This window comes from Dermacentor variabilis, chromosome 2, assembly GCF_050947875.1.
Source record: "Dermacentor variabilis isolate Ectoservices chromosome 2, ASM5094787v1, whole genome shotgun sequence".
Lineage (NCBI taxonomy): Eukaryota > Metazoa > Arthropoda > Arachnida > Ixodida > Ixodidae > Dermacentor > Dermacentor variabilis.
The window spans coordinates 189,707,759-189,729,301 of record NC_134569.1 but is presented as its reverse complement, the minus strand read 5'-3'; the positions used below and the strand labels follow the sequence as shown (position 1 = coordinate 189,729,301).

The 21,543-nt window shown below is 43.7% G+C and overlaps 1 pseudogene; it reads left to right on the top strand.

Annotated features, from left to right (window-relative positions):
• Nucleotides 1-7,222: 7,222 nt before the first annotated feature.
• LOC142570607 (uncharacterized) lies at nt 7,223-8,238 on the top strand (annotated as a pseudogene).
• Nucleotides 8,239-21,543: the final 13,305 nt, after the last annotated feature.

Here is a 21,543-nt window from a genome sequence, read left to right as displayed (position 1 = left end):
GCTGTGTCCTGCCCAGTTTTTATGCTGTTTTTGTGTATTTGCAATATTTTGCAATAACCTCAGCTGAGCCGAGTGTATGACTTTATTATTACTAGTTTTCATGTTGAAGTGTCGCGCAGTGTTCACTAGTCATTACTAGTCATGTTTTGTTGACATAAACGCATCAGAATTGTTCTTACGTAGTAGTTTAGTTTTGTACTTCGTCATAAGATGCGGTGTTTTTATAATGAAAATATTTTGCGACTGTTTTGTAGTGAGCCTATTTAAATAGAAACTCTTTTCAACTTAAAAAAATTTGCGCATTGAGTAATTTTACTCTTTACGTTGGTTTTTAATACTAAAATGTCATTTATTACGTACCCATTTCTCTAAAAAATAATAAACATTTGTTTTCTGATATTTCGCTGCAAATTTTACAATCATTCTGTTCAGGCAGGTAACCTGGGGCCAGCTGACTTGTTCTTCTGATAGCTTAATTAAACTATGCCTGCAGGATATTCAGTGCAAACACATGGCCAAAAGTAAACCAAACGATTGGGTAAAAGTAGGTCACTGGCCTGACATGGAGCATACAGATATTATAGGAAATAGTGTGCGTTCATATTCGAACATCATGCACAGATACGTAGTTTTGTTTGTACATGCTGAAATTTCCGGAGTAGAAGCGCTTTGGTGCACTTTACGCTTTGGCTTTCAGTATTGCCTTTAAGGTATTGTAAATTTGTACGTGCTAGCGGAAGCAATAGATGTAATTTATTGTCGAAAGATAGAACGGTCGACCTGAGCTAGTGCGCTATATTCTGCTACTCTAATGAGTAGAGGTATAAGAGTTGTGCTTAAACACTGCGATTACTGTCTAGCTTGATAGATAAATCTAAGCTTCTCTGGTACTGCATTGGTACTGAGTTAATGAGTGAGGTCTCGTGGAGCTACTAGATGTTAACACGTATGGAGGGTTGTGCTGGCTGTCAGTCCAAGTATTTATGCCTATTGACCGCAGCTGTGGCAGACAAGGACTGTATGGAATTCCTGTGCTGCTACTTAATTTGGAAGCTGCACTTGCGTAAAACAATTTCAGATTCTCTAATGAAGATACTTTATTGACTCACTGCCTTTACTTTCTCTGTTGTGCCCCGGCATCATCTTTTGGCTCTAGCTTCCAGAGAGGAGGATTTCGCATTTATTTTGTTGATTAGCTGCTTGCCATCTCTTCAACTATGCTGTTAATATTCATTTATGTGCATAAATTTGCTGCGTTCAGGTGGAGTGTATTTAGCCATTTTAAATGTTAACGTCAGGCGTTTTCTCATGGATGCTACTATATGTGGTTTGTCGGAAGCACAATAACGTAGCTTATTTTATAATTTATGCTTTGCTGATGTGCACAGGTCTTTATCTCGAAAGCAGGGATACATAGCGCAAGAGCGACACAAGGACGAAGCAGGAACACGGGACGATCGATTTCCGTGATAAAACCTCTGCTGCGGTACTCACTATCTTTAATCCTATTCGACGCGTTTTGCTGAAGAAAGTAAGGTTGCCAGCTAAGCAGAAGTGTAAGGATATTACTTTGCACAACGTTGTTAAGAAAATCAATGGCACTGACGGTGACTGCCTAGAGATGTTTTTCACCGCCAAGACCCATAAGGATGACTGTCCTTCTCGTGTCTTTGTTTCTGAATCCGGGGCGTGGCAGAAGTGCGTTGCAGAATTCCTGCAAATAACCTGAGACTCCTCAACGTGGTGGATCCGTTCCTTACCAAATATTCTTCAGCCGTAATCAACATTTTAAATGGAGCTGACGGCGGGCGTTTAACTGCATTCTCTATCGACATAAAAGATCTGTATTATTCTTTGCCACAGGAGGGTTTGCTGTCCTGCGTTGAGGCGGAAATAGATGAGCACGGTGCTGTCCTTTTTTCGAACGCTTCTGGTGTTAGTGGGGCAAGGTTTTAGAGCTTTTCTCATTTTATTTGAGGTCCACGTTCGTTGAATTTGAAAACCATTTACCTGCAAAAGCAGGGTGTTTGCATTGGCCCATGCATAGCACCCATATTAAGTGACCTCTTTATAGCTCGATGTGTCAAAGCTCTTTCTGCGCGGTTGCGCGACTTGGGCGTTGTTAATGTTTTTAAATATGTAGATGGTTTTCTTGGTATTTTTACATAGATAACTAGTTGATCCGGCCGCCAGTTCTCATGTAGATGGCTGTTTCGACTGTTCAAACCCTGATGTTGATAGTATTCTTGCTTGATTCAATGAGTATTATAGGCCATGTTCACCACTGAATTTCCTTCGCAGGGCAATATCAGGTTTCTAGACTTCCGTTTGCATTTCAAAGCTGAACACATGTGTTGGGTGTATGAGCCGAGAGCTAATAAGCCGTCCTTGAGCTACAGTTCTGCACACTCAAAGCTCATAAAAAGAAGTATGGTCTCTCTCTAAGTCATGTGTTCACTTGCTGGATGAAGGCCTTAGTAAGCAGGTTGCTCGCCTTGAAGCGGCGAACTATCCTAGACATATTATCTCGGTTGCTGAAAGCCTGCATCGTCGAAGGAAGGTAACTTCACGCATGAGCGATGAGCAGAGCGGATGACGAAAGAAAGAAAAAACAACAAAGGGACAAACGAAAGGTTGCTGTAATTCCCTACTTTTATAAGGTTTCCCACAACCTAAATAGTGTAGGGCAACGGTCTGGTGTAAACGTGGCGCTGAGTTTGTTGAGCTGACCACAAGAAAACGAAAGCCAGGTTGCGCTAGCGCGCACAAGGATCCTTTTGTAACATGCACTCGTAACGTGGTGTATAAGATTCGACTTTCGTGGGGAAGTATTACGTGGGCCAGACGGGCAGATGTTAAACATGCGTCTGGCGGAGCATAGAGCAACTAGGGAGCATCGCGATAGATGGGCATCTGTCTGCCCATTGTAGAAAATGTGACGTGAAGGCACCATGCTACCCTCTCTTAAAACAAACTGTTGTTGTCTATCGTCACAGAAATGAGATAACGAGGGAAATTGTCGAAGCACCTGAGATATCTAGAGCAGGTGGCGATTGTGTTAGCAGGCTGTCTATTCTTTTATCTAAGAAGGAGCTTAAATATGTGGCAGAGTCACATGACTTTTTCTTCTTCAGTGTGTATGTTGCAGTGGCGTCTCAGTGAGTATATATATGCGTACTAGCTGCAATAAATCAATTGTTGAAAGTTAGCGCTCGCCCCGTGTTCCTGCTTCGTCCTTGTGTCGCTCTTCGCTATGTATCGCAGCTTACGATTGAACTACCAACACTTCATAACTTCTTCCCTGCTTTATTTATCTCCTTTACTTCTTTGCCTAGGCCATTAAGGACATGGTCACAAACCCCTTTTGCCTGGACCTTGAGCGAATGAACTTGTTAAATCCTGACGTGGTAAGACCACTCATGTCTTTTAATTCGTGTGGGTCTGCCCTGTAAGGTTAAGAGTGTTTTATTTTGTAAGCTGTGATTTATGTTTAGTGAGCTATGTTCTGTCTGTACCATTTCAAGAAAGGTAAAACGTTAGTGGCCATTTACACAGACTGGCTCGCACTTTATAACCTTTAACACCGGTAAAAAGCATTGCTGTAACAATGAATGTTGAAAGATTTCATCTAAGTCAAGATGAACATAGAACCAACTCCACCGCTTGAGTACTTGTGTGAAGGTGATGTTTTCTCTCATCATATCATTCAGCAGAATTAAAGTATTTGAAGCTATCCTAGGGCCTGTTTTTTTTCACTGGGCCATAAAGTCAATGTGCATTTCTTCTCATTCAGCTTGCCTTTGAAGCAGAAATAAGCTTTAGAGACACTGTGGAGGCCAAGCTTAGCAAAATGCATGAGATTTTGAATTGGGGAAGTCTGGTGGGACTTGAAGAATTTGTTCGACTCAAGAAGGCTGATGGTGCAGTATTTACTACGCTAAGTTTCTGGTCTCTTGAATGGAACGCGACTGATTACTTCAGGGCTGTAGTTTCGTATAAAAGATACTAAAAATGTATAGCAAGGTGAATTTTAAGGCAGACTTCTTAAATGTTTTACCTGTAAGTTATGTTAAGCGTCATAACAGCACTGGGAAGCACATAACGCAGTAAAGGGGATATTTATTTCTAGTGCGAAGGTTCAAGAAGTTTAAAGTGCACAAAGTATAATATCTTGTTTGGTTGGTAACAAAAAATGACTTAAGGCTGCAAAAGCCGATTGATGTTCAGGTGATTCAACCAGAAAAGCGTAACGCTTTTTCCATAAGTGAACCAGCGATTCCATTCAAACTAAGCAATCGTCCATGGGGATGCTTATAGAACTTTTTTAGCACACTAGCAGCTTTTGCAGGTTTCAAAGAAGGGAAGCCAACACATTATAGTGAAATAAATTATTAGTTTTATAAAAAGGGTATCATCATGAAGACCACAATTTAAAGCCATTGTGTAGTTAACATTTGCTGCTTCTCTTTTCTTTAAAGGCACAAGAACTTGGCAACAAGTCTCCACCAAGCCCTTGCATATTCAAAGAGAATGGCAAATTCAGAATTGCCTGAAAGGAAAACGTCGTGGCTTTACCACCTGCATCATCACCTGAGAAAGCAGTCATCCTCCTATTGACTGTATATTTTACTTTAAACATGTCATACCCATAAGCTTCTGGACAGTTTTTGGGACTTGTACAGAGTTGTTGCGAAGGTGAGCCCTTTGACAGTGGCTTGATGTCGTTTAAGGTAAAGTCTCCGCTGAAAAACCTCAAGTGGTCAAGCCTAATATTGACGTGCTAAATGTTTGGTAGGTAGAAGCGGCATGTCAGCTGCAACACTGTGAAGTCGTGCCTTCTTTTACGATTTTTTATCAGCAGGGCAATGCGCCGGCTGTATGTTTCAAGGCTGGCTTGTCTTCTTTCTTTTTCTTTAAGATATCTGCTTTGTGTTTTTCAAGAATAAGTTGTTTGGTTATTGAAAGATTTCTCACTTGCTTTCCAGAATTTCTTACCTTTATATTTCCCTGTTGCCTTCTTGAATTTTTGAAATGTGTAACATGCTTTCAGCTATTTGGCGCATAAAATTTTATAAACATTTACGCCAGCTTTCATGGTTATGTTTGGGATGAGTTATCCCAAGCTACACAATGCTGGGGCAAGTAAGCTGCCTCGAGTGGGAGGCTTTTTCAGGGTGCTTATAAAGTATTTTGGTACGATTAACTTCGTATTATACATACATCTGTGATCTGCCAACTGTATTGTTTCGAATGCTCATCTTTTTGTTGTGATATTTGCCACATGCTTCTGGCAAGTTTCCGTGTGCAAATATTTCATTGTTCATTTTGGCTTGCACTGTCGTTCCCGTTAATAACTCATCCACTACATTCTTCATTGGTCGTGTGATAATTCAACTGTCAGACAATGGTTTTATGCCTTTTTCGTGTAATTTTTTAGAGTACTGATTTCTTTTGGCACGGGGATGCGTAAACTCGGTAAATGGCAGATAGGTACTCGCGCATTTGAGTTACCTTATTTCCCGTGATAAGCCAGCATATTTTATATTCCCTGTTTAATGTTTCTTTCTTCCACAGCCGATGTGCAAGTTTATATGCATATGGTGCATTAATGTCTCGGGCCATATTTGGTACCCACGTGAATGCTCCTTAAATTCTACTCTCTTTTCTTTTTCGTATTTGTTTCTTGTTAACTAGTCATTGTCGATGAAATTTGAGACGAGCATGTCTGGTGTATGCAATACTGCCACTCAATAAAGTGTACTCATTTTGAAAAGCAGTGTGCTAATTTGTTTCATAGGTGTTTATTTAGCTACCTTGTTTCTTTTACATGTAGCTAACGGCCAGGGCAGGATCCGGCAGGCGAAGCCACAATTTCGACTCTGCCATTCCAGGTACCTCAAACCTACTTGTATATAGAACTGTGCTCTAATAGGCAACATTTGGGAACTGTGAGGTTCCACACTGCTGCGAAAATATCTACTTTCCAATTGTTGCTATCACCGCAGGCCACATGCCAAGAATGTGCTGTCAAAACAATGCTGGCGCTTTCCTTCTGACACCAGTGCATCAGCCAGATTGGCATATGACCTCAGGTTGTACTGACAGGCGAAAGCAAAAATATTGCAGAAGTGGGAATCCATAGACAGTTTCCTAACTGTCTATTAGAACAAGCAGGCCTGTAAATACCTGGAACGGCGCACAGGATATAGCCATGACTATGTTATGTGTATCAACGTTCCAGTAACTGAAACAACCCTTTTGTTTGGAACAGGGTTCCTTTAAGTATATGGAACAGGGTTCCATATACTCTTATGTGGAACAACGACCCACATAATTAATAAATAAAAATAAGCGGTGCACTGTTACATCTAATTTTTAAAGTATGTGGAACGTGGTTCCAAACATATAACCGCAACTTTTTTGCAAGAAAGTTCCAGCTACTAAGTGGATCTTGTTTGGATCTAGATTAAGAGTGTACAGAAACCTTTCAGATTCGTTTGGAAGACTTCGTTCAAGTCAAGTATCTTTTTGGACCTATGGCGCTGTTGTAAAACGTAATCCTAAGATTTTCGTTGCTTGAGCGAACCTGTAAGTACTGGCCAGTGCGTGCGGCGTTCGAGTGACTTTTCGCTGCGCATGCAACTGCCACGGCGATGCGACCGAAATGAAATCTGCCGGAGCGCCTGATTAGGCTGGGTCTGCACGGGTGCGCGACCACCTGCAGAAACGTGGAACACTCGCCATTTAATTGAAGGCAGCGTATCATGGATCACATTTGTGCTAACGCCGCACGAAGCTTGTTTTTTGCGACTCCGCTTCCACGCCAAGGAGGGTGCCTTGTGAAGGATTACGAATGCTGTGACATGCCTCCTGCAAGTTTCAGCTGTATCCCAAAGGAACCTCGAGCGGTGCCTACGTTGTGCAGTTTCTTTTTCAGGACAAGAACCGATCTGTATGGACCGTCAGACCGATACTCTACTATTGTCCCTTGTCCGCGTTTTTGTGTTCCGTGTGCACATTATGCTGAGTATATTTCATCACCTAATTGCCGTATTTTTTTAAGGCAAGTCTTCGTCTGACCCGAACCATCCAGACTACATTCCGAACGTGTTTCCGCACCGGGTGCACGGTAATGTCCAGCAGAATCTGGCAAGATACGAGCGTGCTCAATAGAAAAACTTTGAAGCCAACTGTATCTGCAGCAGCTGATCCTGGTCTCTCCATGGGTGGAAGTGAAGCTGTCATAGATGAGGACACTGCTCACAGAACGCGCGGCACCGAAACTGAGACAATACTCTCCATGCAGAACATTACAGATCTCGTGGAGGAAAACAGATCGCTTAAGGACCGGGTAGCTTCTTTAAAGCTGGAAGTTGCAGCAGCCAATCAAAACATTTCCAAACTGGGCAGCCATGGACAATCAAGCCTTTAAATATGACAAGAGATGTAGTCATGCAATCAGATGAGAATGTTACATTTCATACAGGTCTTGTTTCAAAAAAGATGTTGAAAGTATTGCTTCAGCTAGTGCTGTCCGTCTAGACGCCAACCCACAGGACTTCACTTGATGCCAAACAGCAGCTAACTCTTGTGCTGATGCGTCTACGGCTCGGCCTTCTTGCGAAAGATGTAGCATCTCGATTTGGCATTTCTGTCAGCAGTGCAAGTGTCATTTTTCACTCATGGATCGACGCGCTGGCAACAGACATGCAGAAATTTATCATTTGGCCATCTCGACGTGCGCTTGAATCACACCGGCCTAAAGTGTTCAAAGACAAACTATTTGACCACCTCAGAGGGATAATTGGTTGGGCAGAGGTGTTCATTCAGAGGCCCACACACATGGACGCCATAAGTAAGACTTATTCGAACGGTAAGCACCACAACACTGTGAAACTGCTTGTCTCTATCACACCTTCAGGAGCCATATCTTTTGTTTCGAAAGCATGGGGAGGTAGAGTTTCTGACAAAGAGTTCACCTTGAAAAGTCGACTTCTTAACAAGGTCAAAAAAAGGAGACTTGCTTTTACTAGACAGTGGATTACGCTGTGAATGTTTGCTGCACTTGGTGCCACAATTCTGATGCGTTCCCTGAATAAGCGAAGGACACAGCTACCAGGGGTTGAAGTTAATGCTTCGAGAAAGCTTTCTACTCTACGAATACACGTGGAACGGGCCATATAGTGGCTGAAGGACTTCAGGGTCTTCAGTTATATATCAGTTATTTCACGTCCTTAACAATAACTATGTTTTGCTTTCCATGGCGTCAGATTCTTTATTTGTGATTGGATAGGTACATCAGCTCAGTTGCTAGCAGATTGACTGTTGGTTCGTCATTTCATCATTAAGGTGAAAAGTGTCTTTGCACCGTGAGCACTTCACAACACGGCCAGATTTGGCACCTCGGAAGATACATGTCATCATGGCGCGTTGCATCTGTTTCAGGATGGTCATGTTTTGCAGTTCAGGGAAAATGATTAAAAAAGAAAGGTTGCTGCTTTTGATTTCAAAACAGCCCAGAAGCTCGCATCGAAAGAAATAACAGTTAGGGCACAACCTGTAAATACTACAAAGTATGCTCGAGACAGCTCTCTAAGAGTGCTGCCATTTGGGCATGCACTTGACTGTAGTAGGCATGCCTGTTTCTTAGCTGCATACTTTCGTTTAAATATGGCAACTGCTTTAAAGCAGATTTCAGTGGTTGTCCTTTCACAGAGGCATGACACTTCACCTCAAGTACAGCTTTTCCGTAGCATACACAAGATACAATGCATCAGGAGGTGCAGCTAGATATCGCTACTTCCTAATAATACACAGACCACACTCGTGGATCTGAAAGTCTTGATGTGCTGCTGACTCGTAAGCCAAGAAAGTTTCTCATCATTTGGCTCCATTTTACAGCCCTAGCGAAGGTTAAAAGTATGCTGTGCCTTTATGTACAATCTCAGCTACGAGTCCATCTACACCACTCCTGCATGATACCACGTGATGCATTAATGATGCTGTTATTCGACCCTTTCGTTCTGATGCCCACATCAATGATTTTGACTGCATCGTGTTGATTTTTCGATTTCGTTACAACATGAAACTCCTAGCTGCAATTTTGTAGCATCTTGTATATCCATGCCTTTATGTATAGAATAAAGTGAAAACTGTGGGATTTGCTGACTCGAGTAGGGCTCGTTGAACTGCTCTTCTTGGACAGCTGCTTCAGAGGATGAATCTGTGTTCGCTGTCCTTTATTAATGTTAGCAACAGGGTGTTTCCTGCAAATTCCTGTTGACATGGAAACAAGATAAAGCATATTCATGGCACACAATGTTAACTAGGTAACACAGTCATACAAACATCATATCGCATTTATAGCAGCTACCTGAAAAAATTTACTGCAGGCATGTACAGATGGATTCTCCTTGTATTACAAGAAGTGGAAAGTGAACACACAAGCCATATTTGCTTGTTGCTTTGTCAAGGCATAACTCATGCTTAAATATGTGCAAGCTGCCTGGATGTGCTGGAGTAATACTTTTTTTTACCTTGACTTGCTGCAAGAAGCTGTGCACTTGTTGATACGTCCAGGTTGGTGTGCACTTTGGCCTCTAGGGACAAGTTGGGGCACTGGCTCCCCTATCTTGGGCTTGAAAAATATCATGTCACTGACTGTTGCCGCCTGCATTCAGTTTTGACAACTCAGTTTACGATCAAGACTTCCATGGCACGACAGGATGACAAAAGAAAAATAAACTGCTTAGGCTTACTGTGCTCTTCCTTGATACCTCGATACACTTGCATGCAACATCAGCGGGCGATGGAATCTGGTCCATATTTGACAGTTGCTTCCACACTGAACAGCAGCGCAGCAACGTGAGTGCAGCATTCTCCCAGACTGAAATTTGCAAGAGTTCAGTCACACCAACTTAAGCGTACTACCAAAAAAATACATTGTAGGGAAGACATTAAACAAATCAAAGGATGAGTGCCAACATCCCGCGATCATTGAACTATGTTTATGTACACTGGCACTCACTGTTCACATTTACACTATAAACACATTAATTTTCAAGCGGTGTGATGTAACAGCAGGACTGCTCTGGTCCATAATTCAAGCAGCCATTGCAACATTTGTCTACAGTGATGTGCTCCATTAGAAATATATATTAACACACTAGCTTTGCTAATGGCCACAATACTGAGCTTTTCATCCTTAGTATGCCTATGCTCTTTACTAAAGTACTAAAGTTTTAAGTATTTTCCCTGAAAGCGAGAACCAATGAAACAATCTGATGCCATTGATGGAAAAAGGGGATTTTCTTGTTGATGTCGGAAATTGATTGATGCAATATGTTTAGTAGCTGGGTAATTGACTATAAATAGATACAAAAACAACCATTTTACCGACAGCTCATTACCAGTTTCTAAACATTTGAGGACAGTTGCTTCTTCACAAACAACGACAATTTTAGAAAATGCACCCGTGGAATCCGGATGTTCGTTTCTTTGCTGCCTCTTTCCCAGTCCCTCAACTCCCTTGCTTGTTCTGCGCATTACCCTGAAAGCGGCAAGATCATTTTCTCTCTCTCTAGCGGTTATTTCTTTTTCACAACAGATACAAAAGAAAATTACTGCTGCCAGCTGCGGTAATCTCCATCTGCACTTGCGACACGCAAGTTATGGCTGACGGAAAGCAAATAGCAAGAGGACAGCAAGGTGGGACCGATAGGAAGAAAGGGCAGGAGGTTACATACTAGAATAGTTCGATTATTTAGCTTCGCAGCGAATCGCACGAGCGCTCCACAATGGTTAACACATGCAAGCAGTTGAGGTAGCCATTGCGGTTATCGTTTACTTACCCAGCCATGCAAGTACAGAGAGCACTCACCACGGTGCCGTTGTTGTTAACAGCGCACCATGGGCGATATGTTTTGAACGAACCTTCCCAGGCAGCACACCAGCAATGGTCCAACAATGGCCCAATGCTGGCAGAAATTGGTGCCAATATTGGACCAATGTTGGCATATTGGCAAAGTGCAACCTAATGCAATGCTGGCCCAGCGTTAAAGCCAAGATTGGACCAATGTTATGCCAATTGAGCAGCCATTGTGCTGCCAGCGTAGGACCAGCGTTGAGCCATATCGTTGCCATTGTTAATGCCAGCTTTGATCCAATGCAGCAGCCATTTTGCTGCCAGCGTAGGACCAGTGTTGCGCCATATCGTTACCATTATTAATGCCACGTTTGAGCCGATGTCCTTTGCATGACAAATATTTTAGATGCGCTGGCTCTAGAGCCCGCAGCCATTCTTACCGCAAACATTTTGCTAGCGGCATTTTTTAGAGAAATTGTCCCCATACCGTCTTCCTGAATAGTAGCTAGGAAAGCTCGACAAAAAGATATTATGTCAAGACCCAGAAGCCCTCTGTACTTGCAAATAATAATAATATACTGATATTGACTTTTATGACAGTTTATTTGCGAATAAATTTTCACAAACAGGCGTTTTCTGTGAACCTAGATGGGTGACGCTCGGTTATCTTCAAACAGTTTATTTACAGGCACTGCCCTCAGGATAGGAATTGGGTAAGGTGCCGCGGACGGTGGGCTGGCCAGGAGTTTCAGGTCAGGGAGCCGACGTCGATAGGCAGGTTGGTCAGAGCTTGGATGACGGCGGGCTGCTCAGGCCCCCGAGGACCACGATAACACTGTGGTTTCGTAGGATTTCCTACCACTTCCCATAGCGACTTCACCATTACTTGGAGGAGATGTTTGCACTGTAAAATAAACATAAATATTATCAGAGATATTGGTATGACAAATGTATGTGGCAGTGTTCTAATTTGAAAAATCGCCATACCACAAGAATAACATAAGTTTCAGCAGAGAGTTCGAAGTGGTGAATCAAGAAACTTTCTTGCAAGAGATTTGTCAGGTAACACTTTTTGATAGTTCGACATATATGGCATATTTCGTAGAAGGCGTAACAGAAAATATATAGAACAAACATAAAATGCGCAGGATCCGTCCGCCTTGTTTACACCCCACACATAGTCAGCGTAGCACTTTACAATTAAAAAATTGCAGCAAAACCTGCTACAGCACAAAAAACCCAGTTGCAGAGTGTGTAGACACAATGCGGCCTTCGTGCGAAACTTTTAATGTGGAATCCGAAAAGTTCCGTGAGGAAACACTCGCAAAATAGGCATTTATTATACGAGAAGAAAGAAATACTGCCGGCTGGAAATGATGCTTGCCCTAGAACAGTGAGAAGAAGCGCGGTTCCTCGGTATGACTAGCAAGATCAGGTAGTGCGCATGGCTCGATAAAATCGGAGTCCTAGAATTTGGGTGAAATTCAGAGAGATCTACATGTGTTCCACTCCGGGCACTATTCAAAGGCTGCGAATAAAAAGAGCTATCTAATTACAGGCACTCTACATTAGCCAGGGCTGTTTCAGTAATATATATATACCGCGTGATATTGCTTGTTCGATATTGCTCATTATAAAACTTATAACATGCGCAAAACAAATGCACTCACGATTGTAAGATCCATGCTTCTGTGTATCCGAGTTCATCCCACATCGAAGACGGTGGTCACCAGCGCCGACTTTCTTCTAGTCGTTGTTTCGGCTATATTAATTCTTACACTCACAAAAATTCGTGGCCACTTTGCTGTGTATTTCAAGATGTAGACTTCTCAGTAGGAAGGACGACCGTAAGCGAGCATTTTTAACGATATGAGGGCGCTGATAAGAACGGACAATACTGCAAGCACTCAGGCGGTGTTGCACCCAGTCGGTGTGCTAGCGATGCATAGAAGGAAAGGGTGAATGAAGAATACGGCGTAAGCGCCACACTTTCCCCCGCTGGACGTAGCCCGACCGCGTTCTTTGGGCGGCAGCGACGGAGGGAGACAAGGAGGACAATATTGACCCCGCCGCGTTTTCCCGTGCCTGCGAGAGCAGCTAATTCGACACAGCAGCTTGTAGCTGTATGAGCGCTTGACTGATAGAATTGACCAGGCTCACGTGGGCGCGCGGGGTAGAGGCAAGTGGGGGCTGAAGGACGGAAAGTTAGGCTGAAAAAAAAAAAAATCCGGAACGTGCCATGCCAAATACAGGCAAATACGAGAGGTTGTTGACACCGAAAAGTGTAAACGTGCAATTATTTTTTCTTTCTGTCAGGGACATTCGTACAAGGAGCTTACTACACATGCAGAAACAAACAAATAGATTGGAACAGGAGCATGATTATGTCACCGCAACATGCCGTGCATGCTGAACAAACAAACAAAAGTTTCACTAACACATATGCGCTCCATCTCGATGCTATATAGAACGGTTCCGTCAGCTCCGTGGCACTGTAATTCTCGATTCTCCTCAGAATCCTGATCCTCCAAAGCCGCGGAGCGTACATGCAAAATATACAATGCGCAGGCAAATGCGCAATACCGTTGCTTCTTATCGAAAGCTCACGTTCCCATAGACGAGCAATAAAGCAGCGGCTAGTTTGCCCGTTATGCTACTTCGCCTACTTGCTACGTTGTGCAGGGCGCATTTCGGTGAAGGCGAGGTGCAAAAATGGCCGTGTACCATGCATGGAGTTGACATGGGAGAACCACAGGTGCTTCCACAGGTGGTCGTAGCTTGCAAACATATTTCTGGTTAATACGCAGTGTGCCTGTGATCAGTGCGTTAGTTTTCAAAACATGTTGTTCAATCTCAGCAAGTCGTAGAACACTCAAAACCGACAAGGCGAACATTGGCTTATTACGGGCCAATGTCCTCCAAAGAAAGCGAACTAGTAACCCATATTGGCAAATCCGTACGAAAGTCGGTCTAATAATTCCCGCCTTGTTGAACGGCAGTGCCAATATTATTTACTGGCTGTGTAGTGTGGGCCAACGTTGGATATCTATAAGAATGGCACAGCCAATATTGTTTACTGGCTATGTAGTGTGGGCCAACGTTGGATATCTATAAGAATGGCACAGCCAATATTGTTTCCTGACTGTGTAATGTGGGCCAACGTTGGATCCCTATCAGAATCGCATAGCCAATACCGCGCTCTTAACCTTAGGCCATATTTGGGCCAGGAATCAGAATGGCACTGCCAATATTGTAACCACGCTGTTAATCTTCGGCCACCATTGGGCCAGGAACTGCCAATACGTTTCCAACGTTGGCCCGACCTGACATGCCGCCTGGGTTGGCTCGCTTCGACGGTTGCCACTACGACAGCGATGCCTTACCCACGTTTGCCGGACTTGACCGACACAAGGCACTTTACTTTTCTTCTGACAAATGCATTGTAAGCTTCGGTGATTTTGTAGCAATTGAATTGTTCTAAAAGCACACGCCTTCCACAAGATAAACAAAAATGTCCGCGGCAGTGACTGGCGGAAGGTTTTTGGAGCCGGATGGAAACGAGAAGCGCACCACATCACCATCCAGCCGGTCTTGCAGCTCTGCGCCTCTACATACAAGATTCCGGCGATACCGATCTTTTGCTTCGGTGCTGAACGCCTTGAAGTAGTCGACATATTAATAATTACATTCAAGACACGGGATCAGACCAAATCAGCACACAGAAGCACCGACACACTGGTCTCACGTCGCATAGGCCTTGAAATCGCACAGCCCGCAGTAGAGAAGTCTTCCTTGAAACCGTCTATTCGTTCTTTTGCCACTCACGCTTGTCTGACACTCGTAGAGTGATTGCGAAGAGTGATAGCACTGGAGTGTGTTGCTTGCACCGGCAGAATGCGCAAAAGATTACGCCGATGGGCTCAAAAACCAAGAACTCAAAAATTCTTGTCAACGACTGAAAACAGGCTTTGTACCCACGCATTTCTCTCGAGTGCGAGTAGAAGGCATTCTGCGAGCGCCCAGCATGGTCTGGCTGAGAGCCTGTGTTGGGGCCACCTTTGTATATGTGGCGTACTATCGCTTCGGGTGATGCCAAGTTGCGTCGAAAACGGGCAGTCGCCCGTGTATATGTGCTCCTAAAGTGCATGAAGTAACTCCCGGCAATGGGGGACTGCTTGGAAATCACGTTTTCTTCATAACTTATTGTATGGCTTGAAAAGAGTAAGGTATTTTCGACGCCATGTATATAAAAGCGAATTCCTTTTGTTTGTAATATCGCCCCTTTACCACTTCCGCACGTTTCCCTTGTACACGCAGTATTCCCATAGGGTCTAAATACCAATATGACAGAATCTTGTCAGTTATTGTTTCTCAGCTGATGCCGTCCGCTGGAGCTTCGTACGGTAACTACTGCTGCTTACCTAGTGCGACAACGTTGGATGAACGCGCAAAAAGCCCGGAACGAGGATTTATATAGACCGAAATGAACATTTCCTCGTTTACAAGGGGTTTTTCGTCGACTTTATCAATATAAATGTGGCACAGATTCTATGCAGGCTTGTAAAGATCATTCGCTATCATTTTAATTAAATAAACGATCCCGCGCTAAGACCGCGCGCGATTGAGCAGCAGAAAAAAGAAAGTGCGCTGAGTAGCGCAGCCGGCGTAGCGTGTGCGAGGTAGCGTTCAAAGCGCGCCCGAAATCGGAACCGGAAGGAGTTATTCCCAACTGTTTCGTGCGCTACACTCAATTCAGCCGGTGGGCTCTATGGGAGTGTCGGCTCTTGTCAAAAGATTTCTCTATGGTTAAGGGTCCCGCGTCCCAGAAAATCCGGCGTCCAGCATCGACCGTCGTTGCGGTAAAACTCATTTCGATCTGCGTATATCCTACCACGCAGGCCCCCGATGTAGTGCAAGGAAGTTGCTGAATTAATTGAATTTCTCAAGGTAAAATATGCCAGAAGAATCGTAAGTTGTGACTTACACACAACCTACAGATACGACAGCGTCACACTGTAATTTGAATATACGAGAAAACATAATTCTGTTATGCGTGAACTCAAAAGACCAACCCGTTTCGCAAATTTCAAAGATTATAAAGCGGCGCGCACGGTTGCTTGCAACAGCTCCGGATGGCGCTCGCCTCTGCGGCATCACGGCCAACGTAAGAGGCCGCGTTTCCACCAGGAAGCTCGCCTTCATGCATAGCGTTCGCCGCCATCGTTTCTCGGTAAAAATATGGTTACATATGCTGCAGTTTCCGGGAAACGTGAGAAGCAGTGAGGGATCTTTGATTGCTATTGCGTTCCACCCTTAAAGGCGAAGCTTAAGCTTCCTCCAAACTTTTGCACAGGTCAGTCGACCTCTGCAGCTTTGCGAGCCATGGCCGAATCTTTGACACTTGAAACACCTACGAGAGTTCGGGATGCAAGCTCGGTTCTGTGTCTTTGTGTACCCTGTTTCGAGGGGTTTCGCATTGTAGTTTATGCAAAAGTGAGAATCAGGTATTGGGTAGGGATTTCTTTGTTCTCAAGTTCAATCTTTATTTTTTGAAGTTTGATTACGTTCTGTACTTTCCCTGTCTCCCTCCCTCCAGAAGGTAGTCTTGATATGACTCTTCGGACTATATTCATGGGCGGTGGTGAGTCACCGTGACTTGGACATCACCAAATGCCACAACGTTCGGGAGCTTCACTTGTTGGATGTTGCGGACCTCAAGTAGGATGTCGCCAGTGACGATTTTCGTAGCATTGTATCCGGGCCCTGTTGTGTCAGTGAGAGATTTAGTAACAATGGAAGGTTAGTGTGCTCACGGTCTTTTCAGTTTTGGACTGCGCACAACATGAAAACGAGGAAAAGTTTCTTTCTGCTGGACAAAAAACATCAATTTCCTTGGTGCGCCCAGTTTTAGGAAGGGGGAGGATGACGTATTATCCATAAAAATTAATTTGATTTCGGTAGCTATGCCAGCCGCGCAGTAATGTGTATAGCAGCAAGGTGTATAGGTGCCGTTTAATAATAAATGCTCCATACAATTTTATCTCGAAGTACTAGTCTCCTGTTCTAAAGACCGCTATGTTTTGAGGTCATAAATGCCTGCTTTCTGTCGCCACTTAGAAGAAAGGTGCGTGAACTGCTCCGTTTATGCATGCTTGGGCCCTATAACCTATAACTATTCCAATATGTTCTTAATCCAATCTTCTGATGTCAAATTTGCGTAACCGTAGACACAAGCATCGGGCGGTCACCCGCAGGGCTGTCTGAACAGACCAGTCAAACGCTCTCCTCGTTCATAGGCGTTCACTTTTGTTTGCTTGAAAAACGAACAATGGGCGGCTTGTCTTATATAATTCGCGGGCAAGAGGCGAGGAGCACGCTCAAATGGACAGCAATTCGATGGGGCCGAACCACTGCACTGAAAATCGATAACCGAATGAAGACGCTGGTGCCGGCGTCCGCTATTCGTCCGCTTTCCCTTAGTTTGCGGTGGCTGGTCAAAAATGGCGGCAGCATACAACGGAAGCTTAAGAACGAGGCTAAAAATGATCCTTAGCAAAGGAAAGTTGGCAGAACGAGGAAGTAAACGTGCCCAATGTGGTCGAAAACGTTGCACAGCCACGCAAAAAGTTTTATTATACGCAAATAAATCCATGCTCTCTGGCAGGTTCGAGTAACCAGTGCCTGAACGATCGGCGGCAGCCATCCTTTATTCCGTTCGGAAAGGGGCAGCCTGGGGCTATGCGGAAAAAAATTCGGTTTTGTTTGGCATACTTTTGCATCTTTAGCGCATATACGTCACTTTAATGGGAAGAGTTTTTGCTGTTTTATAACGTGGCGTGACAGACAAGTGATGTGGGTGTAGCCCGGCACCTTCTATATTTTATTGATTTATTTTATAAATACTGCAATCACCATGCGGCGATTTTAGCAGGGTAGTACAAGCTTAATTAATGCAACGGCACATACAGAAAAATGCACAGCCTAATTTATAAAAAAACTACTATATAAATAGATACAAAGAGTACAGATTGGGCACACATGAGGTTACACCAAAGAATAAAAACACTGTCACTGGAATCATGATGCAAACAAAATAATGTCACGGTAAATATGATAAGAAAGAATTTAATGTTGGTGCAGAGACGACGTCATTTTTAGCTGATTCCAGTCCACTATTGTGCGCGGGAATAATGAATACTTGAAAGAGTTGCTACGTGAGGAAAAGGGAGTTATAGTGAAATTGTCTTTGCGGAGTAGCGTATCCGGATGAGAAGGATATGATATCCGTTATGTAAATCGTGTAATGCCCCTTTACTACTTGATATAATAAATTCAATCGCGAACAACGATTTCTTTGTGCAAGATAAGAAAGATTAGCCCTTTGTAAAAGCTATTTAGCTGAAGTTCTTGTAGATGTGTTATAAATAAAACGCAAGGCTCTTATTTGTACCAGTTCTAGTTTGGCGATGCTAGCTTTTGTAAAAGGGTCCCATATCACTGCAGCGTAATCTGAAATGGGCAGCACTACGGATATGTAAGCGAAGAGGCGAACAGAACGGGAAGAAAGCTTCAGTGCTCGCCTGAGAAAAAAGAATTTACGGTTCGCATTTGTTGGAAATTTGCAGCCCTAAATATTTACAGTTACTAACTTCAGGGAAACAACTGTTATTAATACTGTAATCAAAGTGCAAAAGTTTCTTTTTATGTGTCATTCTCATGAACTGTTTTTTTCAACGTTGAACACCATCTGCCATGCATGACACGAAGCAACCCTGTCAAGTGCACCTTAAGCAATAATTGATCCGATTTGGTAATAATTTCGGAGCACACAACATAGTCGTTGGCGAAAACTTTAATATGAATTGGAATATCTCGTACAATATCATTGATATATAGGAGAAACGAAATTGGTCCTAACACTGAACCCTGGGGAACTCCAGAATCCAGCGTTACTGATGGAGATATGCTGTGACGGAAGGAAAGACTGTTTTTTGTGGGTTAGGTACGCAGCGCTCCACTCAGTTAACTGATTATTTTTGAAAACATTATACAATTTATAGAGTAGTTTTTGGCAAACTTTGTCAAATCTCTTTGAAAAATCTATAAATACAGCGTCAGTTTATGTACCATTGTTAACTGATGTTGCAAATTCGTGGATTGTTTCTGCCAGCTGAGTACCACGTCGAGAATCCTTTTCTAAAACCGTCATGATATTTGATGAAAAAATATGGTTATCCAAAAAATTTAGCATTTCATGATGTATAACGTGTTCGAGTAATTTGCGAGTTGTGGATCTTAATGAAATGGGGCGATAGTTCTTAATGCTGTTTCTCCTTGCACTTTTATGCGAAATCTTCATTCTGGCTGCCACCCAGTCATTCGGTAGTTCACCGTCGCCTAATGATTTATGAAATAAAACGCGCAAATACTTAGGCACCCTCTCGGCATATTTTTGAAGAAACGAATTTGGCATGTTGTCTAGCCTCGGTGATTTCTTTATGCATTCATTCATTCATTCAAATAACTTTATTCAGTGCCCTGCAATTTGGTGGGGTGGGCTTGGACCCCGCCTACGTTTCAGCCAAGGGTTGTTGGCCCTTGGCAGCTTCCTCGGCTCGCTGGACGGCCCAGAGTTGGTGCTGCAGGTGAGAGCTGAGCAACGCAGACTCCCAGCGCGCGCGGAGCCTGTCGCTGTTTGAGGCTGCATCACCGTTACCCTGTATTACAGCCGTACATTCCCATAGGGTATGCTCCAGGGTGGCTCCATAGTTGCAATGTCTGCACTTGTCCGTTCGGTGTAAATGTGGGTGTATTAGGTGCATAATAGCTGGACTCGGATAGGATCTGGTCTGTAACTGCCGCCATTCCACAGACTGGTTTCTGCTTAATTTTGGGTACGACGGCGGGAATGTACGCCTCTGCAACCTATGGTGTTGTGTAATTTCGTGAAATCTGGTCATTCAATCTTCCCACTCCCACTCATCGGTAGTCGGTGAGGCGGGTTTAACCGAGGCTCTGTCCGTAAGTTCTCGAGCCATGCGGTGCGCCACCTCATAGCTACCATCTGGTTGTGTGTGAGCGGATGTCCAGATGATAGCGACACTTTTGTCGCGGTTATTAGCTAATTTTAGGAGTCGTATTGCCTCGGGGGAGATTCGACCGTTGGCGAAGTTTCGTATGGCCGTTTGGGAATCACTGATGATTACACCCGCTGGTGTTTGTGCTATGGCTAGCGCAATAGCTATTTCCTCTGCGGTTTCTGCATGTAGCGGGTTGACTGTAGCGCTCGTCGTGCATTTTGCCTCGTAATTTATCACCACTGCTGTGTAGGCGCGCTTGTGTCTGTATCTAGCTGCGTCTACAAATGTGGTATCCTTGCTGTTACCGAATTTCTTCTGTATATTGCGTGCTCTGCTTTCCCGTCTACCCTGATGGTGGGTAGGATGCGTAATCTTGGGTATTGGAAAGATGGTTATCATGGGGGGGGGGGTCTCTGATGTGTCTGGGCATATCTACTTTGACGCCATGTTGGGTATGATACCTTATACCTAGGCGATCCAATATTTGCCTACCTGTTTTAGTTTTGGACAGGCGTTCGTACTGGGTGTGCTATTCGTTGTGCCTCGATTAGCTCATCCAGTAAATTGTGGAGACCCAGCTGTAATAGTCTATCGTTGCTGGTGGTTATGGAGAGTCAGATTGCTTGCTTGTAGATTTTTCTGATTAAGCAGTCTAATTTGTATTTTTCTGACGAGTACCATCGTAGGTACGGTGCCACGTATACTATTCTGCTTATTACAAACGCTTGGGCTAGTTGAATCAGATTGCCTTCTTTCATTTCACTATGTTTGTTGGCTATTCGTTTAAGTAGCTTCATGATTTGAGATGTTACATTGTCTTATTTGCGTATGGTCTCTCCATTGTAGCCGTTACTTTCAATAATGAGGCCCAATACTCTGATCTTGTCAACCTTGGGTATGGGCGTACCTTCTGCCGTAGTTAGGTAAATTTCCGGATTGTTTCGTTCCTCGTAGTTGCGTGGTTTTCGGCCACGTCGCGACGGTACATAAATGAGTGAGCTCAGATTTCTCTGCCGAACACGCCAGTCCGGTTCCTGCTAGGTATTGGTCAACTGCTTCTATGGCACGTTGTAATGTGTTTTCAACCTGTCCATCGTTGCCATCGCTCACCCAGAGGGTGATATCGTCAGCGTAGATGGTATGATTGAGGCCATCGATTTCCTGTAGCTTTGCTGGTAATCCAATAAGAGGCAGGTTAAACAGCATCGGTGATATTACTGAACCTTGGGGCGTACCTGCGCTTCCGATCTGTAGTTCTTCGGAGTTAAATTCGCCTATCTTAATGCGTGCTTTTCTGTTAGTAAGGAAGTCTCGTATATAACTGTATACTCGCTGGCCTATGCCTAGCTCATTTATTCTGTTTGAAGTTGAAGTTTATTTTTACATCGCCAAAAATCAACGCCCGAGCCCCCCTGTACAAGGCACACAGCGAAAACGCAAAGTGTAGAAGTCATAGTAACACTCTGGCTATTTGACAAGGGCAGAAATATCTCGTATATGCATGAGTTTGTGAACAAAGGATAAACAGAAAAAACACAGCATAATAGTAAAAAAAAAAACACAGAAATGCATAGCAGCAAGATGAAAGTACACAGGATA